We start from the raw sequence: 27697 nt of genomic DNA on the forward strand, positions 1-27697 counted from the left end.
TTTTCCTCCTTTTTGTCCCTTCTAGGCAGCCATGCCTGCTTTGACAGATGAACCATGAACATCCATGATTGGCTAATTCACCTGTCAATCACACCTATCTGAATTTGTGCTTGTGCATATCAGCAAAACAAAATGTGATGTCATATTAAAGTAGATATAAAAACGCCTGGGCTGGTTCCTCTGAGCGCCAGGATCCAGTAACACATTTGAACGAGATAGGGCGTTTTATCTGAGCACATGTACAAGCTGCTAGTCTCCAGGGCCCGTTTGTCATCATGGGGGCTGCAATTTACCCACAAATTATCTGAATACACTGAGATGCATTCCTGGAATTCCTATAAACAGACGTATAAAATTACTCGTCTAAAAGCTGCCGTACAAAGGGAAAAAAATTCTAAGAGAAAAGCATTCAGGTCACTATGTTATAAAGGTATGTGAATGTAAAGGTAATGTAATGTAAAGGTGTTGATACAAGGTTTTAAAGTGGCATTTGGCAGGATGGACTACCCCCCCTAAACTACCAGACAAAAATGTGTTGGAACTTTCTGCAGGTGACAGACCCTTTAAATTGCTCAGTGTTCTTTGAAGTAATTTGGTTTGTAATACTGTATATTGTTGTACTGAGCTCCACTTGTATACTGTAACAGACTGACTTTGTGTGTGTTTATGTGAGAACTGCTCTGAGAATGCTTCTAATGAATTGCTCTCTAGGACCAATAAGGTTTTCTGATTCTGAAAAGCTGTCATAAGCACTTCAAGTTGAAGATATTTCTCCACTCATCCAAGGGGCTTTACATGACAAACATAACATTACAAGCTACCTGACCGGGCTCTTGTCTGATATGACTGATATGTGACTGATATGTGTGGCCACCTGAATTAAGTTCTACACATCAGTCTGGGATTGCTCTCATGGAAAGAATGATCGGAGAGTAGTAGTAAATACTTCATGTTGACTTTTGGAGGTATCACAACAGCAGAACAAGCCAAAAATCAAACTTCAGTTAGATTCATCCATTCATCCATCCATTTTCTTCCGCTTATCTGGGGCCGGGTCGCGGGGGCAGCAGCCTAAGCAGGGACTCCCAGACTTCCTTCACCCCAGACATGTCCTCCAGCTCCTCCGGGGGGACCCCGAGGCATTCCCAGGCCAGCCGAGAGACATAGTCCCTCCAGCGTGTCCTGGGTCTTCCCCGGGGCCTCCCCCCGGTGGGCCACGCCCAGAACACCTCCCGAGGGAGGCGCCCAGGAGGCATCTGGAACAGATGCCCGCGCCACCTCAACTGGCTCCTCTCAACGTGAAGGAGCAGCGGCTCTACTCCGAGCTCCTCCCCTGTGACTGAGCTCCTCACCCTATCTCTAAGGGAGCGCCCAGCCACCCTGCGGAGGAAACTCATTTCGAGCGCTTGTATCCACGATCTCGTCCTTTCGGTCACTACCCAGAGCTCATGACCATAGGTGAGAATAGGAACGAAGACTGACCGGTAAATCGAGAGCTTCGCCTTTCAGCTCAGCTCCCTCTTCACCACAACGGTCCGATACAGCGACCGCATCACTGCCGAAGCTGCACCGATCCGCCTGTCAATCTCACGTTCCGTCCTCCCCTCACTCGTGAACAAGACCCCGAGATACTTGAACTCCTCCACTTGAGGCAAGGACTCTCCACCCACCCGGAGAGGGCAAACCACCTTTTTCCGGTCGAGAACCATGGCCTCGGACTTGGAAGAGCTGATCTTCATCCCAGCCGCTTCACACTCAGCTGCAAACCGCCCCAGTGCACATTGCAGGTCCTGGTTCGATGAAGCCAACAGGACAACATTGTCCGCAAACAGCAGGGATGAAATCCTGTGGTCCCCAAACCGGACCCCCTCCGGCCCCTGGCTGCGCCTAGAAATTCTGTCCATAAACACAATGAACAGAACCGGTGACAAAGGGCAGCCCTGGCGGAGTCCAACATGCACCGGGAACAGGTCTGACTTACTGCCGGCAATGCAAACACAGCTCCTGCTCCGGTCATACAGGGACCGGACAGCCCTTAGCAAAGGACCCGAACCCCATACTCCCAGAGCACCCCCCGCAGGACAGCACGAGGGACACGGTCGAATGCCTTCTCCAAGTCCACAAAGCACATGTGGACTGGTTGGGCAAACTCCCATGAACCTTCGAGCACCCGATGGAGAGTGTAGAGCTGGTCCAGCGTTCCACGGCCAGGATGAAAACCACACTGCTCCTCCTGGATCCGAGGTTTGACTATCGGCCGCATTCTCCTCTTCAGTACCCTGGCATAGACCTTACCGGGAAGGCTGAGGAGTGTGATCCCCCTATAGTTGGAACACACCCTCCGGTCCCGCTTCTTATACAGAGGGACCACCACCCCGGTTTGCCAGTCCAAGGGTACTGTCCCCGACCGCCACGCGATATTGAAGAGGTGTGTCAGCCAAGACAGCCCTGCAACATCCAGAGACTTAAGGTACTCAGGACGGATGTCATCCAACCCCGGAGCCTTGCCACCAAGGAGCTTTCCAACCACCTCAGTGACTTCAGCCAGGGTGATGAATGAATCCGCCTCCGAGTCCCCAGCCTCGGCTTCCTCCTCGGAAGATGTGACGGTGGGATTTAGGAGAACCTCAAAGTATTCCTTCCACCGCCGGACAACGTCCCCAGTCGAGGTCAACAGCTCTCCCCCCGCACTGTAAACAGTGTTGGTGAAGAACTGCTTCCCCCTCCTGAGGCGCCGGACGGTTTGCCAGAATCTCTTTGAGGCCGTCCGATAGTCCTTCTCCATGGCCTCCCCGAACTCCTCCCAGCTCAGAGTTTTTGCCTCTGCAACCACATAGGCTGCAGCACGCTTGGCCCGCCGGTACCCGTCAGCTGCTTCAGGAGTCCTCCGAGCCAGCACGGCCCGATAGGACTCCTTCTTCATCTTGACAGCATCCTTTACTTCCGGTGTCCACCACCGGGTTCGGGGATTGCCGCCGCGACAGGCACCACAGACCTTACGCCCACAGCTCCGAGCAGCCGCATCGACAATAGAGGCCGAGAATGAAGCCCACTCGGACTCCATATCTCCAGCCTCCCCCGAAATCCCGGAGAAGCTCTCCCGGAGGTGCGAGTTGAAAATCCCTCTGACAGAGGGCTCCGCCAGACGTTCCCAGCAGACCCTCACTACACGCTTGGGCCTGCCAGGTCTTTCCGGCTTCCTCCTCCGCCAGCGAACCCAACTCACAACCAGGTGGTGATCAGTTGACAGCTCAGCCCCTCCACCCGAGTGTCCAAGACACGCGGCTGGAGATCAGATGACACGACTACAAAGTCGATCATCGACCTCCGGCCTAGGGTGTCCTGGTGCCACGTGCACTTATGGACACCCTTGTGCTCAAACATGGTGTTCATTATGGACAAACTGTGACTAGCACAGAAGTCCAATAACAAAACACTGCTCAGGTTCAGATCAGGGAGGCCGTTCCTCCCAATCACCCCTCTCCAAGTGTCACTGTCGTTGCCCACATGGGCGTTGAAGTCCCCCAGGAGAACAACGGCGTCCCCGGTTGGTGCACTGTCTAGTACCCCTCCCAGGGACTCCAAGAAGGCCGGGTACTCAGCACTGCTGTTCAGCCCATAGGCCGACACCACAGTGAGAGACCTGTCCCCAACCCGAAGGCGCAGGGACGCGACCCTCTCGTTCACCGGGGTGAACTCCAACACACAGCGGCTGAGCTGTGGGGCAATGAGCAAGCCCACACCAGCCCGCCGCCGCTCCCCGCGGCCAACGCCAGAGAAATGGAGAGTCAAGCCCCTCTCAAGGAGTTGGGTTCCAGAGCCCAAACTGTGCGTGGAGGTGAGGCCGACTATATCTAGTCGGTAACGCTCAACCTCCCGCACAAGCTCAGGCTCCTTCCCCCCCAGCGAGGTGACATTCCATGTCCCCAGAGCTAGTCTCCATGTCCGGAGATCGACTGCTGCCCAGATCTCTCTGCACCGGCCCCATATGGATCCTCCTGCGGGTGGTGGGCCCACGTGAGGACGGCCCCACGTTGCTCCTTCAGGCTAAGCCTGGCCGGGCCCCGTGCTGGCGAGCACCCACCCCAGGCCTGGCTCCAGGGTGAGGCCCCGGTGACGCCAATCTGGGCGACGTCGCTGGCCTCTGAGTGGACATCATCATATAGGGCTTCTGAACCGGTCTTCGTCTGACCCGTCCCCCCGGACCTGTTTGCCTTGGGTGACCCTACCAGGAGCATGAAGCCCCCGACAACATAGCTCCCGGGATCATTCGGGCACTCAAACCCCTCCACCACGATAAGGCGACGGTTCAAGGAGGGGCAGTTAGATTCAGTTGAGAGAAAAGCACATGTGTCTTACCCATCCACAAATTCAGTATGTATTATAGGTAGTGGCTCAGGTGGTGAGACCTCTAATCTTTAGCTACAGTTAACACAGCAGTAAGAGTACACCATTACTTTATTATGGGTCAATGGCAAAGCAAAGACATTTTCCTGGGGCACAGATGAGATGGGTGAAAGAAGGCAATACAAATACATAACATTGTAATATATTTATTCTGTCCATGAGTCCTTTCCTTTCTCAGCCACAAAGCAATGCAATACTGGACCATATCTTAAAATCTGCAAGTTTCATTCATCTACCTACTGCTTATCTGACTGAGCTGGAAACTATATTTGAACCAACAGAATATTTGTATATGTGATAGCAGTGGTACAACACAGTGGTTAGAGCAAACATTCATCAACCAGAAGATCTGAGGTTAATTTTTAGCTCTGACAAATTGTGTTGTTGTGTCCTTGGGCAAGACACCTCAGCCATTTTACAAATGAATGCGGTATGTGCAATGTAGAGTGTCATGTCATGTTGTCACAATACAAAAATTTCAAACTTGATTCCAAGGAAGAGACTCAATACTTAGTACCGATTCCAATTGCACAATGATAATTAAAAATACTTCTTGAGACAATACAATGTGATTTTTCACATTAAATCATAGAATGTTCTATGTTCTATTCCCATGTGTTTTATATGTGTGTAATCCTCAGTGGTCCAGGTAGGTTTCATAGTGTCCATGTGTGTATACTAGTCTCTGTGCTCTGACACTTGATCTGATAAAGCTCAAGACTATTCGAAAGACTCGACTGACTAGAAGATGGCGGAAGAGACAGACGGATAATTTGAGCTCTGCACGTCGGTGAACTAGAACTCCACAAAATCTTAACTGGAAATAAAAATCCGATGATAATTTCGAGATGAGAGGAGGTAACACACGTAGAGGCCGAAGAACAAAGAGAGACATGTCGGAAGTGGCCGAACAAGATGAGAGTGACCAGGAGACTAGCGAAGTTGGAGCTAGCGAAGCTAACGAGGTGGTGGCTAGCAACGCTAACGTAGCGGAGCAAAGCCAGTCAACGCTAATGTTAGACGGGCTAGCAAGGATCAGCAATCAAATCCAAAATCTTGACACAAAGCTTCGAGCAGAACTAACCGCGGCTAAAGATGAACTGAAACAGGAAATATCATCTCTTAGACAAGACATGGAACGAAAGTTTCAAGAAAACAAACAAGCGCTGGAGGATCAAAAAGCAGATTTAAACGAGGCACAGGCTCGCATCGCTACCCTGGAGGAGTGGAACACGGACGCGAATGACTTGCTACATGAGATGCAAAAGCAGACCCGATATATGCAAGACAAGATTACAGATCTTGAGGCCAGGTCTCGAAGAAACAATATCCGAATTTTCGGATTACCAGAGGGCAGTGAGGGAGTCTTGGTCGCGACGTATTTGAGCCAACTATTTAAAAGAGAACTGGAAATACCCGAAGAAGTGGAGCTCCAGATACAACGAGCGCACAGGACCCCTCCATTCAAACCGAAACCAGGCGAACGCCCGCGGCCCATCGTAGCCAACTTTCTACAGTTCGAAACCAAAGAAATGGTCCTGAAGAAAGCATGGCAAAAGAAAATACGAGTGGCAGATAAACCTATTCAGTTTGATCACGACTACCCAACGGAAATAGTGCAGAAAAGACGTTCCTATCTAGATATAAAAAAAGTTCTGAAGGAGCGAGGAATTCGGTTCCAAACCCCTTTCACTAGAATAAGGATCCACTGGAGAGAGGGCGTCCAAAGTTACGACAACGCTACGGATGCTGCGCAAGACATGAGAGCCAGAGGATGCGCCGTGACCCTGCAGAGCAGCGAATACACCAGAGGGACCGGCCGGACCCAACCTGCGACGGGATGGCGGCGCGTCGGCGGAGGTGAGACCAGTAAAGACACGGCCCAGCGTGCACGAGAGAGGCTACAGGAATACCAAAGAAAGTGAGACGACGCAGATCCGAAGGATCGAGGTAATGGGCCTGTTCGCAGAGCCCATCTCAAAGGAACACAATGTAGATACAGCTTTACTTTTTTGTACATGCATATTTTATTTTGATCTGGAAAATGGCCTATGTAAACATAAATGCCGATGAGTGCTTAGTATAGGTAGGACGTATGTTGGACATTGCTAGACCTATGATTCCATCTTTACGATGTGTAAGTACGTCTAGGGGCAGGCCCTCATCCTTAGTGAGGAGTCCCTGCTCACCCACCAACAGGGACAGAGGGAGAGGTTTAGAGTTTACCTCATTGTGGAAGCCACAAGTTCCTTGTTCTGAGTTCTATTATAAATTTTTTTATTTTCTTTTCTCTACCTGGGTGCACTGATATGTATGTAAATATAATATGCATACTCTAAATATTGTTTCATTGAATGTGAATGGTTTAACAAATCCAAAGAAAAGGGGGAGGGTAATACAAAAAATGAAAAAGGAAAAAGTACAGTTCGCTTTATTACAAGAGACTCATTTAAATAATCAAGAACACGAAAAACTTAAAAAGTTAGGATTTAGAAACACATACTATAGTTCAAACAGACAGGGGCGGAAACGAGGAGTTGCAACTCTGATATCTAATTCCTTAAAGTTTGAGTTGGAGAAAGAGATAAAGGGAAAAGATGGGCAATACATTATAATAAGAGGAAGGGTGGAGGATGTAAAGATTACAGTAGTTAATGTATATGCGCCTCCTGATAGTGACAAACAGTTTTTCAAGTCTTTGTTTAATGTAATTGCAATGGAGGCTGAGGGTATTTTAATATGTGGGGGGGATTTCAATGTAGTCTTGAATCATAGATTGGACACAACAAGTACCCATAAAAACAAAAAGAGTGTATCCAAATTTGTTAAACTGTCCCTAGAAGAATTAGGACTGATAGATATATGGAGAACCATGCATCCCTTTGAGAAAGAATTTACCCACTACTCTGCCAGACATAAAGTACATTCACGGATAGATTATTTTTTTACTAACAAATCAGAAGGATATAGAGTGGAAGAATGTAAAATTGGATGTGCAGATGTATCTGACCATGATGCTCTATACATGAAAATCAACATCTCGAATAGAAAAAAACAGACCTTGTGGAGAATGAATGTGGGCATTCTGAATAACAACGAAATTGTGAAAGACATAAAAAAGGAAATACAACAATACATAGAAGAGAATGATAACGGAGAGGTAGACCCAACAGTGGTGTGGGATGCCCTGAAAGCAGTTATTCGGGGAAAGCTAATAGCTAAAACAGCATGGTTGAAGAAAAGTAAAATAGAAAGGTATGAAGAATGTTGTGGAAGACTTAAAGAACTCGAAGTACAGTTTGTAAAAACAAAAACAATGGAAATCTGTCAACAGATCCAAGACACAAAAAAACAAATTAACAATATATTAATAGAAGAAATGGAGAGAAAACATATCTATTTTAAACAAAGTTACTACGAAATGGGACCTAGATCTACCAAACTATTAGCCAAAAGAATTAAAAAACAGCAAGCATTAAATACAATTTACGAAATTAAAGATCCTGAAGAAAACCTGAAGATATTGAAAGAATTTTTACAAATTTTTACAAAAAACTGTATTCACAGCCTCCTTCAGCAAGTGAAGAATGTAAGAGAAATTTTCTTCAACAAATGGATCTCCCGTCAATTGGTTTAAATCAAAATAACACGTTAACAGCAGAGATCACAAGAGAAGAAATACTTGGCGCCATAGGCTCCCTAAAGAAGAGTAAATCACCTGGTAGTGACGGTTTCCCAGCTGAATGGTACAAAATATTTAAAAATGAACTGATACCGATCTTACATAATTCATTAAATTGGACACTAAAAGAAAATAAATTACCAGCTTCATGGTCAGAAGCAATAATATCAGTTATTTTAAAACCAGGCAAAAACAAACAAACCTGTGCTAATTACAGACCTATTTCAGTGTTAAATATAGACTATAAAATATATACATCTATAATATCCAAAAGATTAAACACATTTCTGTCTGATCTAATTGATGAAGATCAGACAGGGTTCATACAGAGACGGCAGACACATGACAACATCAGGAGAACCCTGCATATAACGGAGAGAGCCCAAAGACAAAATCGAAGTGTAGTCCTATTGAGCATAGACGCGGAGAAGGCCTTTGACTCAGTCAATTGGAATTTTCTGTACTTGACTGGAAAGAATGGGCTTCAATACCAAATCTGTAGACATTATAAAAACATTATATTCTCAACCTACAGCAAGAATTAAAATAAACGGAAATATGACAGGAAAAATCCAGTTGGAAAGGTCAACAAGACAGGGATGTGGGCTCTCTCCATCCCTGTTTGCTATCTTTATCGAACCCCTGGCACAGGCTGTAAGGCAAAACCCTGAAATTAAAGGAGTCACAATAAATGGAGTTGAACATAAAATTGGACTTTTTGCTGACGATATCATTGCTTACCTCGAACAACCGGATCAATCTCTCCCAGAACTGATGACCCTATTAGACACATTTGAATATTTGTCTGGCTATAAAATAAATATCTCAAAAACTCAAATTTTAAAATTCAATTATGTTCCCTCCCAGAATATAAAAAAAACCTTGAAATTTAACTGGAAAATGCAATCCATTAAATATTTAGGGGTTGAAATAACAACAGATTTTCTAGAAGTAAATTCTAAGAATTATTCACAAGTACAGGAAAGAATACAGAAAGATATTGAAAGATGGTCTACCCTTCCTTTAGACTTTAGCTCTAGAATTGATATTGTAAAAATGAACATCTTGCCCAGGTTTTTATTTTTATTCCAAGCTCTACCAGTACGGGTCACTAATACACAATTCACAATTTGGAATAAGATTGTTTCTAGGTTCATTTGGGACAACAAGAGGCCCAGAGTGCGATATGAGACTCTCCAGCTGCCCAAAGAAAAGGGTGGGATGGGCTTACCCAAGTTGGAAGAATATTATTATGCCTCACAATTAAGATACCTGCACTGCTGGTGTAATCCATATTACAGTGGTAAATGGAAAGATATTGAAAGTAGTAGTCTGGAGGGTCAAATTCAGAATATGATTGGAGATAAAGAGTTATATGAAGAATATAAATTATACCTAGATCCCATAACAAATCATACATTAACTATATGGTTCAAAATACTTAGAAAGCACAAGATTCAAAACCATGCAAAAAAATTAAAATGGATGGCATATGATAGTCAGTTCATGCCAGCCAAATATGACATAAATTATAAATACTGGACAACAAAAGGGATGACTGCCTGGTGTGTATTGGAGAAAAATGGGCAGCTGGAGAGCTTTCAGAACTTGACAAAGCAATATCAACTTGGAAAACATGATTTCTTCAGGTACCTCCAAATGAGAGACTATCATAGAAGGGAAATACAGGGGAACCCCTCCATGGAAGAGAGTGACGTCATCCAAACAATAACTAAAGCCTATAAAGATGGTAATCTTAAAATAATTTCAGCATTATATAAAGCCCTAACTAAAAACGATAAGAACACAACTGTAATAGTGAAGGAGAATTGGGAAAAAGAATTGAACATAAAAATTGGAGATAAAGATTGGTTAAACATGTGGCAGCATCACCACACCACCACCTGCTCTCGAACATGGAGGGAGTTTGCCTGGAAGAACCTGATTCGATTCTTTATTACACCTAAATTAAAGAGTAAGCAGTTAAGGATACATCAAATGTGTTGGCGGAAATGTGGAGAGATTAATGTAGACCATTCTCATATATTTTGGAACTGTGCAAATATTACTGTATTTTGGGAGATGGTTTGTGATGTACTGGGGCAGGTGCTGGGATATCCTGTCCCTTTGTCGCCTGAACTGGTCTATCTATGCAACTTCTCAGAAAACATTATTCACCAAGGCGATATATATCTTTTCAAAGTCATGTCATTAGCAGCCAAAAAATCAATAACCAGGAACTGGGGCACAACTTCTGTGCCTTCAAAGGATCAGTGGACATCTACAATAAAGGACATATATCTAATGGAAAAGATAACTTATAGACTGAGGTTGCAAGAGGCACAAATGAAGAAGAAATGGGAAAAATGGACATCATATATGCAAAAGTAGAATAATCAATGTCACCTAGGCTTCTGTTTTGTTTTATTTCCTTCCATTGTCATTATTATTTCTCCTCTTTTTATATTTTCTTATGTTTACAAACCTATCAAATATAATAAAAACAAAGTGATAAAAAAAGACTATTCGAAAGACATTCAGGAAAGGATCATTTCTATCCTGTGAATGTGACTTATTAGAGATTTGTGCTCAAATACGTATTTAGTTTCAAAACTAGTTTCAGTATTTGATTTTCAGTACTTTTGACAGTCCTAATGTAGAGTGCCTTGAGTAAATTAAAAATATATATTTAATTAAAGTTAAGTTATATGAATCCAAAGTAAGAATAGTAGAAATCAACATAGTCAAACTGAGAAGTGTAATGCAAAAGTACACATATTGTACCATCACCACTGACTTCCAGAGAATAGTGAGAATTTTAAAAGTTACTTGGTGACTTATAAAGAAATGGTTAAGTTCATTCATAACAGTAACTTGCAATCAAGTTCTGTTTGTTGCACTTGAAATGAAGGAGCTCATTGGCCATTTAGAACAAAATCACATTTCTCTCACCTCAGATTAAGAGTTTAGTGCTTTGCTCATCGCAGAAATCCATATTGTTTTTTCAGTTGTCTGTGATGTACTTTTCTCATTATTTTGACATGAACTATGGAAGTATGAATCCTATTGTGTTGTTTTCGTCTGCTCATTGACATGAAAGGCCAAAAAATATTTTTCTTCTTCATGCATCACGTGATCAGTTCTGACCAATCAGAGTAATAGCTGCTAGAGCTGAGCTTGCACAAAGTCAGAGGGTGGCTATAGGACAAATCTTACAAAGTTAACTTTTAAGCACTTTGAGGATTGACTTTTTTTAAAAGCTCACATTGTGAAAATAGAGAAGTATCCCTGTCAACCGAACGCGGGCAGTTTAAATTCACCCAAAAATGCCTTGTGCTATGGGAGACTTTTTAACAGGGTCAAAGCTCCTGGGAGCTGCAGTACCAATGGAGAGGCCACTAGTCAGTTTCACCCCTGGTCAGAGGGGAAGTGTGGGTTGATACAGACAGACCATGCATGCCCCTGATTGGCTCATCCAGCTATCACTCACGCCCCTCTGGCCAGACTCACAGCTTCATAAAGTATTGAAGAAGTGTGGATTAGAAGCTTTCTTTATCATATCATCTTGTGTTTTAGAATATTAATTTGGACTAAACTAAAATCATCTCAGCCCCTGTAGAATTATCTATCAGGGCAACACTCATCAAATGAATTAATTATGCAAAAGCCTGATTAATTACGACTCCCATAGATTTCCAATGACACTTTAGGGACAGGTTTGCTGCTGGAAAACTAAATACTTGTAGAGAAGAGGCATGAAATCTTAATTAAGACGACCTGTGAACACATTTTTACGAAATAATTTTGGATTTTATCAATGTAGTGACAATAAATCATGCAATAAAGGTTATGAGCAAATATAAAAATATAAAATAAATATAAAAAAGTGCCTAATCTTATTAAGTCAAGTTCCTTGTTGCCACTTTACATAACATTTTGGCTGTGTCCCAATTCGAGGGCTGCAGCCTCCAAAGGCTGGTTTTAAAGCCGCATACGTCACTTCCTGTGAAACAAGGCCTGTCCCATTTCATTTTTATGTCATGCAGCCTTCAAATGCAGCCCTAAAACCGGCCTCGTTTCCATGGAGATGGGGCCACGAACGGACGACACATCCGAGTATCCTTCACAGCCTTCAGTATCCCAGCATGCACTGCGCGTCGGCAGTCAGATGTTCGAAAACACGGAGCAAAAAGCCCGTCCGGAGAGCAGAGAAAAACATGTGAGTAACTTTTAACTTTAGGAAATCATTACTAATACAATTGTAAACGTAAAATACGACCATAACTCCCACAAAACGGTCAAATAAGTTTGTTTTTAACTGCGTGAACCGCGGAGTTTTGAGCTAAAGTTTGCCAAGTAATGTGCAGCTAATGCGATGAAAAGTCCGCTCAAACTTTCATATTTAGACACATTTCCATCAAACACTAATCATGTTTTTACTGTTAGGGGAAAAGAAGCCCACAGAGTGATTTAAAGAAGCTACGAGGAGAAAACTCCACGTTTTCACGGACAGTGTAAACATGTAAACAGTTGGTCAGTGTAGCTCGGAGTTAAGATGAAAACACACATTATTTCATACATTCAACTGAAAAGACTCAGTTTGACTCTATCAAAGCTCATATTTACTTGTAAATCACACAATATAAGCCTCCAACGTGTGCATTTCATTCAGGGAATACATTATCTGGTTAACAATCTGTGTCTTGTAACGTGAAAAGTACATAATCCTGCCTGGACAGGTCAGATTTATGATGGACATGAGGCTCGTTTAACAGATTTGTGCAGACACTGGTGTAGATACGACCCTCTGTTAGGTTTGTCACATCTAATGTTATAACAATGAGAAATCTGTTTTACATGAATTTTCTTTTCTCATCTGCAGCCTCCAGTATGAGGACACAGCACACTGCAGGGGCCACAGAACTGTTGGCTGACAAGATGCTTGTGATTCATAAAATGGGTCAAATGCAGATGACAAAGTAAAGCCAACACTGAGCTGGAGGTGCTGACCCAGACTCCTGCCAACGATTAGGTCTGGGGCATGTTACACTGAAAACTCTACTAATAAAAAGAGCTGCAAATGAATCATGCTCATGTTGAAATTATGATTTAAATTGTGAAAATATGCATTTCTCAAATTTGTGGGATTCCTCTAATCATTTAGCTATTTCAGATATAAACTGCCTTTGAATCTGGATGTACATCAAAGTTTAAGTTCGACGTTAAAATCGTTTATTGTCAATTCTTCATATGAAAAACATATAAAGAATCGAAATTGTTTTTCTCACTTCCTTGTGTATAAATAAATAATAATAAATGTAAATAGTGCGGGGGGAGTCCAGGTGTTCTTTGGGGCTGCATGCTCTGTGAAACTTATTTTCCTCTAATAGTGTTGTAGTTTTCTTAATGTGTGTGTCATTACAGGTTTTCACTCTGCAGGACAGAACTTTGAATCCATCAGACGTAATGCCCATTCTGCTCTTCCTCCTCCAGAAGACAAGAGACACATCAGATTGAGTGGTCCAAGTCCACTATCCATGTCTCCAATTTCCATGTCCAGAGTCTCTGAGGAGGAGGTCCAAAGTCTTATATGATCTGAACAAGTGTGTGAGACAGAAATGAAAACATCTGTTCATAAGTTTTTCTGAATGTTTTTCAGTCTGTACTGACATTTGATTTATGGTGAAATGTGCTGTTTATTTGGTGTCTCTTTTGATAGTAACTAATTACATGTACTATAAGAATGTACTATTGTACTGCAGATAAGCTGTGGTGTTCCACATGATCATATCTGGCAAAGATAATTTGTTCATTTTTGATTGTCACTTGCTTCAGCAAAAAGGGAACACAATGAGATTTACTGACATACAGCTGTTTGTACTAACCTTTTAGTGCAGTGTGTGTGTTTAATGTTTGACTATTGATATTATGATAAAGTATTTCCAGAAGTTCCTTGGATTGTTTAATAAACCAGCTTTTCTCAGGAGAGATGTCTTTCTTTCTTTACAAACTGACTGTATAAATGTAATCCCTGGTCAATATAAAAATACTTCATAATGATAATATTTAGTAATGCATATCACATCAGTTTTTTTTAAACGTTAAGATAATTTAGTCTATTTAAGATGTATCCCTTAAATATAGCCGTTTTGTTTTGCAAAAGTTAAACATACATTTTCGTTTTTGGCCATAAGATTTGGATGCGAATTATGAAAATAATTTGGTCACAAAATCCGACAGTTTGATGACCTGTGCGTATTCTTTTTACTGATCCGTGTGCATAATCTGCGCGGAGCGTGTTAGCATTAGCATTAGCGCTAGCAGCGTCCCTCAGTTGCTAGGCGACGGGGGAGCGGCTCCGAGGGCTAGACCTGTCCCATTTCCGCAGCGGCCTGGCAGTCCGCGGAGGCCAGTTCAAGGGCTGCAGCCTTCGCAGCTGACGAAGGACCCAGCCTTCGCAGCCTTCGGAGGCTGCAGCCCTTTGAATTGGGACACAGCCTCAGTTTCAAGTTAGTTCATCAGTATGGGAGGTTAGTCCTGAGCTGCTGACATCACTGTGGTCTAAACTGAAGTGAATCTGTTTTCCTGAACAGTAAAATTGACCTTTCCCGTACTTGTCAAACTAAAACAAATGGAACCAGGTCTGCCTTCCAATAAAAGGAGCACACAGTCCATAGGGTACAATCAAACATGGCGGCTTACAGGAAAGAAAGAAAAGGAAACATAATAATAACACACATAAGACACAAGCTGCAAATAAGCATCTGTAATTGTCTCTGTGCACAAAGTTACTTTTGCTACTCTTATATCTCTATGGGAGTCACTCTAAAATAAACATGTAACTTTTCAAATGTGAAGTGAAAAACATCTTTGTCTTTATTTTAGTTATTTATTTTATATTTTATGTTTTAAACTTTTTATTAGAGCCCGACCGATATATCGGTTGGCCGATATATCAGTTGGCCGATATTATTGGCCGATATGGGCACCTGGAGGCATGTCGGCTATCGGCTGATATGCTTGCTGATAGGGGCCGATATTTCACGAGGGCATGTGATACGTCGTTAAAAATCTTAGACTCTCTACATTATGTTCTTTTAATCCAATTTACAGACAGAAAAATGTCCAAATATGTGGCTCCACATCAGTATTTATCTACGGAGTTATTTGTCTATGCGTGTGTCCGTACTGTCCCTGAACACACCACAGAGTCGCATCACTCACATGTGTTTGTTTACACCCGCAGACACAGATCCAAACACTGAGATTATATTCTTTTTACGGACCATCGGTTTGAGTCTGGATTAAAAGGACATTTATTAGTTCAGACTTGTGATGTGAGGAGGAGCCTGTGAGAGCAGTGAGTCTTGAAAATATGTCGACTCTGAAGCTAGTTTTGGTTATTTGTTATTGATTAGCTGCTGTAGCTCCCGCACATAAACAGGCTGTTTTCTATTGGTCTATTGTAAAGTGACTACATTGGCCATATATTTGTTACTGGACCTGCATTGATATGTAAATGAGCTGTGAATAGACGTGTGAATTATGACATTTGCACATATAATTAATTACCACGGCGCACACGTATTTACGGCTAAAGGCTAATAGCTCTAGTTTCTTTAGTAGTTACGGGTCGGTCGCGAACGAAATCGCTCTTAAACCCGGCTCTTTGAAGCGAACGACGGGAGCTTGCTCCTTATTGGGAGCCGTGTTTTCTCTTTCCCTCACTTTTTTTCTCTTCACACCGCATGCAGACTCGTGGTAGTTTGACAGCGGCAGCGGCTGAAAACGAAACTTTGAGAAATTTGCGTGTACATATAATAAAAAAAAAAAAAACGTGCATATTTGGCTGTAGTTTAGCATAAAATAAATAAACTAGGACTAATAATGGGCACGAGATAGAGACTGAGTCCTGACACTCAGTCCTGGTTCAGTTTTTGTTTAGTCCTGTTTTACACGTGGCCTAGATCTGTTTTAGTCCTGGTTTAGTCCTTTTTCAGTCCTGGTTTAGACCTGGTTCAGTCCTGGTTCAGTCCTGCTTTAGATGTGCTTTAGACCTGCTTGCAACAAAACAATCTGAAGAGCCGTTTGGGAGCCAAAAGAACCAGCTGCTTTTAGTGAGCCGAGCCAAAACAGCCGGTTCTCTAAAAAGAACTGGAATACCCATCACTAGTGACTAGAATGTGATGCAAAAATGCCATTAGGCCAACCTACTATCTGTAAATATGATGTAAAGAGGCAGAATAACAATAAATGTTGCCAAAATAAACCCAATTTAAAATCCACCAGAGCCAAACCTAAGTTTTTTAAACAATTCAACATTTACAGTGAATTTTTACATCACTAAAGATATCGGCGATTATATCGGCTATCGGCAGCTCCAACTAACATTATATCGGTTTCATATCAGCCACAGCAAAATCCATATCGGTCAGGCTCTACTTTTTATTTAATATTAGCCTTGAGACAACTAACCGTCAAAAACACAAGTGGCTTCCAGTGAAGTATTCATTATATTTGTAAAGTGTTTAAACTACTGTCAGTGATGTTCACTCACAGCTCACCTTCCACTGTGTGATCTGTCAGTGTTTACTCACATCAGCGCATCTTCACAAAAGCCCCACAGAGATATAAGAGCAGCAGAGGTGGTGCTGTTAACTGTAAGCTGGCTGTGCTCTGTTGTGTGCAGAGCAAGTTAGTTTGTCAAAACAACTTGGGAGAGATGATTTCCTGTAGCCTGATCCCAGACCCTCCTGTGTTCAAACAAAAACTAGGAGGGACTGGCTCACCAGGCTATCAATTAGTGGCACTTGTTGATAATGCAAAGTATAATTTAGCATAACATATTAAAGCTTTACTCCTGTGATTTTGTTCTGAAAGCATTTCTGTGGTGAAGTGACAAATGTGTGTCCCTGCAAAGCCTCAGTTGTGCCACAGGTAAATGAATGAAACTGCAGAGTTTAAATTAGATGCCGTAAACTTTGTGTTATAGTTTTTCCAAGTAGCTGTGAATCAGAGCACAGCCTTTAACTTCAGACTCATCTGCTGTGATGGCATTTGCTTAGTTTGTAAGGATATAACTGGAAGATTGGTGGTTCAGTTATGTTTTTCACGAAAAAAACAAAACAAACAAACAATATTTTAAAGATGCACTACGTTACTTTTCTGGTGGTGATAGTGATGGATAATCAGCTTGTCTACATGAAGACAGCTGTCTAATTCTGTACTGTGAAACGTTCTAGGCAAAGGGATAACATCTTCATGGAGATACCAGGTGGCAGACCTCCACCAAAAAAGTTACATGCATATTTGTTTTTTTTTGCCAGATAATCAACATATTGTGTTTATATTTTTCTTTTTATGTACCACAGACACTTGTTGTGTTTTAGTCCACAGCTCAGTTCCAGTAGTGTCAAAAAATGATGAGTTGCAGCTTGTCTAAATGCAAAATAATAGTGTGTTTTGGAGATGCCTAATCTTCTGAGATGCCACTTCCAATAGCGCAGAGGTATACGTATATTATGAGCAAGAAAAGCACACCACTTTGATATAAGGTTCTTTAAATGTATGAAAACAAAGTCTGTCTATTGCCATTCTCTGTCATAAATACTTTTGAGCAGCATTTTGAGAATTAAAAGTTTGTGTTGCTTTGCTGAGGAGTTAGCTGAGCCTCACTGGCATGGCTCTACTCCAGATGTGGCCCCCGGGCACAGAATGGACAGTCCAGTTTCAAAAATAAACATTATTGTCTGGGAGCTCCAGTTGGAGTTTGTGACACAGACGCTCAGATGAGGAAAAGAGCTGTGCTGATTAACTAAACTTTATTGTTTACATAAAGTTTTGCCTTTAGGAGACAGAACATGTTTGTTTTGTTTTAGAAAGTGCCTGGGATCTTGAATACACACTTCAAGTCTGGTCACCCGTGAATCTCACTGTTTCAGATGGGCGTGATTGATAGGTGGATCAAATCAGTGACACGCATGGTCCATCCGTATATAAACAACTGTATAAGGAATAAAGAAAGGAAAAAATAACACAAGGGACTGAAAAACATGGCAGATTTGTGCAGAATTAATTAAATTAAAATGAATTCAAAGTCTTAATAACTCTTAATCAGAGGTGACTGTAACTGAAATGTTGTTTGTAAACAGTGTTGGGAGTAACGCGTTATAAAAGTAACGAATTACAGTAATGCATTACTTTTTGCTGTAACGCAGTAATGTAAGGCATTATAGGGGAAAAAATAGTAATATTTTACTCGGTACAAATGTGAGTAACGTGCGTTACAGTGTTTTTTTAACCTGGATTGAAGTGGTGGGTTTTTCTTCATACAAATTCGCTAAAATCACCTCGATATCAGCAGCAGTGAAACGCCGGAGATGCGCCCTCATAGACCTTCAGGTAACCGCGGGCGAAAGGACTGACAAAGAACTCCACGCTGTTTAGACCTGGTTTAGACCTGGGTCAGTTTTGGTTTAGACCTGGTTTAGACCTGGGTCAGTTCTGGTTTAGACCTGGTTTACACTCGTCCCTCCCTCTATCGCAGTTCACTTTTCGCTGTCTCGCAGATGTTTTTTTTTTTTTGTGTGCCATTTTGCATGCCCTGTTTTTTTTTTTACATTGTATGAATGCGTATTGCGTTCCTCCCACTGCGTCCTGACTGGCCAAGGGACTCCTGTCTCCTGTACAGTACAGTAAAGAATGTGTTCAGCTGCCAAATTTAAATACATGTTCAATCTCTAGCAGTGATTCTGAAGTGCTGTACGGTTGCAAGTTTTCTCCCCGACGAAACCCACAACGTCGACGAAACGTTCTGCACCGACAAAGGCTCCTGCGCTCGCACCCAAAAGGCAGAGGAAGATGCAAACCATCACACAAAAAGTTGGACTTCTGGACACGCTGAAGGAAGGTAGAAGTTACACGCTGTAACAGACTCTTGCACAAAAAAACTAAACAGTAGTTACCTGCTCCTTTTACCTTTTGTTCAGGAGAGATCAGAAATTTTGGGACTGAAATCATCCAAATGACTCTAGTGAAGATGTAGAGTGTTTTCTGGTTGAGAGAAGAGCCTAAATATGCAGGGTTTGTGTGTTAAACATGTGTGAATGAAACAAAGCTCCGGATATATATATATTTTTTTCCATTCCATTTTCTTCCGCTTATCCGGAGCCGGGTCGCAGAGGCAGCAGTCTAAGCAGGGACTCCCAGACCTCCCTTTCCACACACACTTCCTCCAGCTCTTCTGGGGGGACCCCAAGGCGTTCCCAGGCCAGCCGAGAAACATAGTCCCTCCAGCGTGTCCTGGGTCTTCCCCGGGGCCTCCTCCCAGTGGGATATGCCCAGAACACCTCCCGAGGGAGGCGTCCAGGAGGCATCCGGAACAGATGCCCGAGCCACCTCAACTGACTCCTCTCAACGTGAAGGAGCAGCGGCTCTACTCCGAGCTCCACCCGTGTGACTGAGCTCCTCACCCTATCTCTAAGGGAGCGCCAGCCACCCTGCGGAGGAAACTCATTTCGGCCGCTTGTATCCGCGATCTTGTCCTTTCGGTCATTACCCAGAGCTCATGACCATAGGTGAGGGTGGGAACGAAGACTGACCGGTAAATCAAGAGTTTTGCCTTTCGGCTCAGCTCTCTCTTCACCACAACGGTCTGATACAGCGACCACATCACTGCTGAAGCTGCACCAATCCACCTGTCAATCTCACGCTCCATCCTCCCCTCACTCGTGAACAAGACCCCGAGATACTTGAACTCCTCCACTTGGGGCAGGGCCTCTCCACCCACCCGGAGAGGGCAAGCCACCTTTTTCCGGTCGAGAACCATGGCCTCGGATTTGGAGGAGCTGATCTTCATCCCAGCCGCTTCACACTCGGCTGCAAACCGCCCCAGTGCACATTGCAGGTCCTGGTTCGATGAAGCCAACAGGACAACATCATCTGCAAACAGCAGAGATGAAATCCTGTGGTCCCCGAACCGGACCCCCTCCGGCCCCTGACTGCACCTAGAAATTCTGTCCATAAAAACAATGAACAGAACCGGTGACAAAGGGCAGCCCTGGAGGAGTCCAACATGCACCGGGAACAGGTCTGACTTACTGCCGGCAATGCGAACACAGCTCTTGCTCCGGTCATACAGGGACCAGACAGCCCTTAGCAAAGGGCCCCGAACCCCATACTCCCGGAGCACCCCCCACAGGACACCACGAGGGACACGGTCGAATGCTTTCTCCAAGTCCACAAAGCACATGTAGACTGGTTGGGCAAACTCCCATGAACCCTCGAGCACCCTATGGAGAGTGTAGAGCTGGTCCAGTGTTCCACGGCCAGGACGAAAACCACACTGCTCCTCCTGAATCCGAGGTTCGACTATCGGGCGGATTCTCCTCTCCAGTACCCTGGAATAGACCTTACCGGGAAGGCTGAGGAGTGTGATTCCCCTGTAATTGGAACACACCCTCCGGTCCCCCTTCTTATACAGAGGGACCACCACCCCAGTTTGCCAGTCCAGAGGTACTGTCCCCGACCGCCACGCGATGTTGAAGAGGCGTGTCAGCCAAGACAGCCCCACAACATCCAGAGACTTAAGATACCCAGGACGGATCTCGTCCACCCCCGGAGCCTTGCCACCAAGGAGCTTGCCAACCACCTCAGTGACTTCAGCCAGGGTGATGGACGAGTCCGCCTCTGGGTCCCCAGTCTCTGCTTCCTTCTCGGAAGACGTGACGGTGGGATTGAGGAGATCCTCAAAGTATTCTTTCCACCGTCCGACTACATCCCCAGTTGAGGTCAACAGCTCTCCCCCCGCACTGTAAACAGTGTTGGTGAAGAACTGCTTCCCCCTCCTGAGGCGCCGGACGGTTTGCCAGAATCTCTTTGAGGCCGTCCGATAGTCCTCCTCCATGGCCTCTCCAAACTCCTCCCAGCTCCGAGTTTTTGCCTCTGTGACCGCACGAGCTGCCTCACGTTTGGCCCGTCGGTACCCATCAGCTGCCTCAGGAGTCCCACGAGCCAACAAGACCCGATAGGACTCCTTCTTCAGCTTGACGGCATCCCTTACTTCCGGTGTCCACCACCGGGTTCGGGGATTGCCGCCGCGACAGGCACCACAGACCTTACGCCCACAGCTACGGGCGGCCGCATTGACAATGGAGGTGGAGAACAGAGCCCACTCGGACTCCATATCTCCAACCTCCCCCGGGATCTGGGAGAAGCTCTCCCGGAGGTGTGAGTTGAAGATCCCTCTGACAGAGGGTTCCGCCAGACGTTCCCAACAGACCCTCACGACACGCTTGGGTCTGCCAGGTCTTTCCGGCTTCCTCCACCGCCAGCGGATCCAACTCACCACCAGGTGGTGATCGGTTGACAGCTCAGCCCCTCTCTTCACCCGAGTGTCCAAGACACGCGGCCGGAGGTCAGATGACACGACGACAAAGTCGATCATCGACCTCCGGCCTAGGGTGTCCTGGTGCCACGTGCACTTATGGACACCCTTGTGCTCGAACATGGTGTTTGTTATGGACAAACTGTGACTAGCACAGAAGTCCAATAACAGAACACCACTCGGGTTTAGATCAGGGAGGCCGTTCTTCCCAATCACCCCTCTCCAGGTGTCACTGGCGTTGCCCACGTGGGCGTTGAAGTCCCCCAGTAGAACAACGGAGTCCCCAGTTGGTGCACTGTCTAGTACCCCTCCCAGGGACTCCAAGAAGGCCGGGTACTCTGCACTGCTGTTCGGCCCGTAGGCCGACACCACAGTGAGATACCTGTCCCCGACCCGAAGGCGCAGGGACGCGACCCTCTCGTTCACTGGGGTGAACTCCAACACGTGGCGGCTGAGCTGTGGGGCTATAAGCAAGCCCACACCAGCTCGCTGCCGCTCCCCGCAGGCAACACCAGAAAGATGGAGGGTCCAACCCCTCTCGAGAGGTTGGGTACCAGAGCCCAAGCTGTGCGTGGAGGTGAGGCCGACTATATCTAGCCGGTACCTCTCAGCCTCCCGCACAAGCTCAGGCTCCTTCCCCCCCAGTGAGGTGACGTTCCACGTCCCTACAGCCAGGTTCTGTGTCCGTGGACTAGGTTGCCGGGATCCCTGACCCCGACCTCTGCCTAGTTCACAGCGCACCCGACCCCTATGAAACCCTCTGCGGGTGGTGAGCCCACAGGAGGGCGGGCCCACGTCGTCCCTTCGGGCTGAGCCCGGCCGGGCCCCGTGGGCAAAGGCCCAGCCACCAGGCGCTCGCTTTCGAGCCCCAACCCCAGGCCTGGCTCCAGGGTGGGGCCCCGGCTGCGCCATACCGGGCGACGTCACGGTCCTTGTTTTTAAACTATTCATAGAGGTTCTATGAACTGCTCTTAGTCTGCCCCGTCACCTAGGACCTGTTTGCCATGGGAGACCCTACCAGGGGCATAATGCCCCGGGCAACATAGCTCCTAGGATCATTCGGGTACACAAACTCCCCCACCACGATAAGGTGGCAGTTCAAGGGGGAGGGATATATTTTTGATAAGGAAACATTTTAACATAGATCAGAAAATAGCATAATACCCCTTTAATTAATCCTACCGTGATAAGAATAGATATGAATATGGGTTGAGCCAAAGATTTCATAGCTTCAATAGAAAACCCAAGACTAGTGTACTATATGTGTCCAAACCTCCCTTTGCTTGCACTGGATCATTTTCCTTAACATCACAGTGAAATGTATCTTATTGATGGGAGAGAATACAGCAGTCCCTTCACTTCATTTGGCTGTACTAGTATCTTCAATAGAAATTATTCAATTCAGCTATAGTATTCAGTACCGTATTTTCCGGGCTATTAGGCGTTCTGGATTGTAAGGCACAATGTTATTAAATGGTCTATTTTCAAGCTTTTTTCACTAATAAACCTCACCGGACTTTAAAGGAAACACAACAGTTGGATGGGTCAGTGGTTTTGTTTGTTTGTGGCGTTCACGGTGACTCTGGGCTTTGTTCAGTTGTGGCGTGTAGGGAGGGTGCTGTCTCGGACCGCTGGATTGTCGGCATGTTCGCAGTGACTCAGTTGTTCAGTTGTGTCTAGAAGTGGCACATTGCACTCGCTTTTTCAGTGAGTGAGTGATGATTGTGTCTGTGGGAGAGTTTCGCTGTGCGGTCGCTGTCTGCTCCGTGTGTGTTTGCGTGTTCTGCGGGTGGTGTGGCTTTGTAGTTTACTGAAGTCGTGCTGGAACACCCGAGTGGATTCGTGTATAGGGCGCTCTGACTTGGGAGACTGGGAGTGACCGCAGAATCCGAACTGTCTTATTTCTGATTTTATCCTAACTGAATATTTTAATATTTGCCATTTTCATATTTACTTACTATATTCTTTAGGATTCTTTTATACACATTTTTATTGGCATTAAATATTGTGCTTTAACCAAATTAAACTGTTAACTGACTGCATGTCCTCCCCTCATTTCCAAACAGTTGGGTAAAATTAAAGAATCTGACAATTATTTCAATGGATCATGTTAATAGGTTTCTTTACACATAATTTTGCAACATTTGTCTTGCCCCAAATATATTGTATTATGGTGAATATTTAGGATGCACAGAATGCATAGGGTTAACTAGTTTGGTTGTGTTTTTTACATTTTTAAGACAATAAAACTCAGGTACAGCATTTATGTGACTCATAGACTGTATGTATAAATAGACATAGCTGCTGCGTTCCAATAGGAAGTGATCACGGGCGCCATCACCCCTGTCTCTAACTGCTGCTTTCATTTTGGTCTTAAAATGTTCAAATGAACCCGCTCTACAGGATCTTGGGGTTTTTATTTCTCAATTTTGTCCATAAATCAAGATTTGAACATTAATAACCAGTGGTGCAGGCGGGAAGGGTCATTATCGTCAACAACATCGCTCCGGGTTGGCTCTTTGGTTGCTATGATGCATGCGATACTTCATACTGTCTTCAAATTCACCCTATAACTGCAGCCACGATGAGCTTCATTTGACAGGAGCTGAACGCTATGGGTGACATCACATTCACTTAGGCTGTGTTCACACTGCAGCGTGAAGTGACCCAAATCAGATTTTTTGGCCTCTATGTGACCTGTTTCTGATCTTGTAATGATCGACACAGATCCGATTTTTTCAAATGCGACCCAGGACACTTGGATATGTGCTCCTAAAACCAATACGTATGCGATCTTTTGACATGTGACTTCAGTCTGAACGGCCAAAGCGCATTCATTCGACCTACACGTTATCAACAAGCCACAAACGTCACTATTCTGAGCTGAAGTAGGCGAAAATTGTTAATGAACTCCTTGTCACTGAAGTGAAGCACATCGCCACTCACCACTCTTGGCTACGTCTCCACATCCACATGTTCCTTTCAACGGACGTCGCTGCCGCTGTCCCACAAAACGCCACGACCAAAAACCTTGTCCTTCTCCTTCTCAATCTCCTCCTTTAAACAACTAAGTTGCACATGTTCGGGCTCCGGTTCGAGAGGAACTTTAAAATCTCCAGGTGCTCAATGCTCGCGTCCATGTTTGGACAACTTCTGTAAACACAGAGCACGCTCGCTTCGGTTGACGTCATCGTGTCCTCCAGTGCGCATGCGGGACACTTTCTCGCCGTTTAACGTTCACACAGGGGATCACATACAAGTCACATTTAACTGGAAATGTGAACGACCTCGCAAAAACATCAGATTTCACACAAAAATCGGAATTGAGCGTTAAGCCCTGCAGTCTGAATGTAGCCTTAGTCCACTTTTTTATACAGTCTACAGTATATGGTCTGAATCTTACTACATTGCATTGCATTATTGCATTATTGCCAGTAATGCCTTGATAGTGCTCTGTAGCCCATTTCATTTTCCATTTAATATCAATTTGCATATGTTAAATCATTAAATTTAATTACTTCCACTCATAAACCACATGGAATCCTCTGTTCTGTTGTGTTTTACTAATGGCGATAATACTCTTTCTAAAGTGAACGAATTGCCAATTAAATGCTTTTGCTACTGCAGTGATCCAATCCCCCTGCCTCCGGCTATTTGCCCAATGTACCAAGACAAATACACAAATGTACTCCACAATTACTTCATCCATCTCTAGAATGGGCTGAATCTTCATTTGAGTTTATCCCATTTGACTAACCCATCTCAGTGGATTCCAATCTCTAGTTAAATTGCAGAAAAAAACATTAATTCATTTAATCATTACCGTATGGCGTACACGTCAATGCTGATCTGTCATCATTTTTAACCTGGCGAGCTCCTCCGACAATTCAAAATCCAGGGAGCTGCCAGAGAATATTTAAACACTGGCGAGACCACATGGCTTGACAGCAATCACGTTTAATAGAGGAATGCAAAGTATAAGCTTGCCTAGATTTAACAAGGGTCAAGAGAAGCAAGAGAAGCATGCAGTCAAGGCAGATGTGTAAAACAATTCACAAAATTCACTGTGCGTCATACAACTTCTAATTTCAGGCTAGAATTCAGAGAGCCTAGCAATCCAAGGAGATAACTGAGCCAAGATATCAGGACAGTGGACATTTTGTGAGCATGTCTTTAAAAATCGAATGTGCTTGACAGGTGTTGCAATAGTTTGGGTAAAAAAATAAACATAAATAAAACAAAAGAGATAGGAATAAAAATGAAAACCAAAAGGTGTTTCTCCTTTTTGGATCTGTGGTTGTACTGTCCAAAAAAAATTTACAAAAACATTTTAAAAGTTGCAAAAAATGTTAGCAAAATGTTAGCAATATATTCAGTTGGGATTCCCTAAATTCTACACATTTTGTCCGGGGGCGGGGGTTAGTGTTACATGTTCAAGTGCATGTTCCAAAAATGTTCATTTTAATAAAATTTTAAGGTTCAGAGACAAACCTAACCCTAATCCTTACCCTAATCTTCACCTCAAAGTGAAATAAATATTGTCACAAATCAACATTTGCAACTCGAAACACTAATACAAAGTTTCTGGCATAAGTGTATTTGGGGGGAAAAGTGCTAGTCTGATACATCAACAGAAAGTAAAATATTTTGTCATAAATTTTGCTCTAATTTAAGCTTTGTCTTGTCAAAAAAGTCTGTTTTTTAGACCTGGCAGCTAAGGTCAATAGGATAACACTGTTTAAATGTGGGTTGCCATGGTCGCCATAGAAGCTGTTGTTAAGTCCTGTCCCCAGATGAAATGCTGAGTTTTTAGAGAGTCCCACATTTTGTCAAGCCTTCCAACAGAGCATTTAGTGATTATCTTAATAGGCTACTTAGCTCCTGAACATCATGCTGACTAAGCAAGCAGTACATTGGAATTGCTAAATTATTTCATTATAGACTGGGTAAAGTGCACTGTAATAATAATACAAATGATAAGAGTCAATAGCAGTCACAGTTACGTTAACAAGAACATATTATGGCTTTAATTCTCCTTTAAAAAAAGAATTTCACTTTTTTTACTTAAAATAACAATCTGACTGCAAAACAACTCTGGTGGTTTATGGAATGTGTAGGAGAATTTCAGATTTTTACCTATGACATAACAATCAAATGGAGCATTTCTGAGTGCTCCAAGAAGACTACTTTGGATTCATGGATAAATGAAACAAGTATCAGTGAAGTATACTACAACTCCAGGCAGAGTTGAGAAGTACGCAGCTACATTTACATTCACTTTTTAGAGACATTTTACAATTCAAAGGTGTTACATCCCAGCACTTGACATTTCAGGGCCTGAAGCTAACCATGTGCTTTTACAATCAACAGGATACAGTATAGGCCTGTCACGATGACACATTTTGAAGTATGATAAATGTGTAGGAAAATATAGAAGATAAATGATAATATTGAATATCATTATGCAGAGTTTGTGTGTTAAACATGTGTGCATGAAACAAAACACAACTCCAGGTCTATTTTTGATGAGGCAAAACATTATAACATCTCAGATGGACCCTTTAATGACTCAGAAGTTATTTATTCAACACTCTACAGACCAAGGCTTATTGTAGTACAGAGAAATAAAAGGTTCCCCAGTAATACAAAGAAAATATACCTATGATAAATACTGGTCCCCAAAAATGGTTCCATCTATCATGTGCTGAATGATAAGTCAATATAGTAATTATGTGACCTAGTATCACCGTAACACTGCATCCATCGGCTGTATATACAATGAACATAGCTAACCTGCTAGCCACCATGTTCCTAATAAAAAGTGTTCATGGGGGCACTTTTGGCTCCACCAACTCTGGATCTACATTGAAATATTCACCCCGGCGTATACTCTGTTTACAGAGTGCTTCCAGGTCGCCACTGGAGATGGAAGTGTAAAAAGGCCACATCTACAAATTGATTTTAAAACTCCTCTAAAACCAAATTAAGTAGCATTTTTTTTGTTATGTTGGTGAGTTTTATTTTTTATTTTTATAATTTTTTTGAGAGGGGAACGAAATGACAAGTTAAAAGAAGGCTGCTCCGATACTCAAGAAATACATGAAAGATGAAGAGGCTTAACTATCCTGTTAGCCAAGATGATTTGAGCAATGAGGCTGGAAGTGAGGATAAGCTGTCACTCATCCTGAAGGAGATCAGGAAGATGCAAGGAGTAAATAAAAAGA

The 27697-nt window shown here is 43.7% G+C and overlaps 1 protein-coding gene and 1 long non-coding RNA gene across 2 annotated transcripts in view; one reads left to right on the top strand and one right to left on the bottom strand.

The window, feature by feature from the left end:
* tmie (transmembrane inner ear) overlaps positions 1-27697 on the bottom strand; it is a gene marked incomplete at its 5' end in the record, with an annotated part of 118318 nt that overhangs the window by 47867 nt on the left and 42754 nt on the right. The window lies entirely within an intron of this gene.
* LOC129408351 (uncharacterized) lies at positions 12195-13945 on the top strand. The gene is made up of 3 exons (XR_008631897.1): positions 12195-12308; positions 12972-13121; positions 13514-13945. It is a non-coding gene; the product is annotated as an uncharacterized LOC129408351 (long non-coding RNA).

Source organism: Boleophthalmus pectinirostris, unplaced genomic scaffold, assembly GCF_026225935.1.
Source record: "Boleophthalmus pectinirostris isolate CB_2022bp ecotype Guang Dong unplaced genomic scaffold, ASM2622593v1 HiC_scaffold_16, whole genome shotgun sequence".
In the NCBI taxonomy this organism is placed as follows: Eukaryota; Metazoa; Chordata; class Actinopteri; order Gobiiformes; family Gobiidae; genus Boleophthalmus; species Boleophthalmus pectinirostris.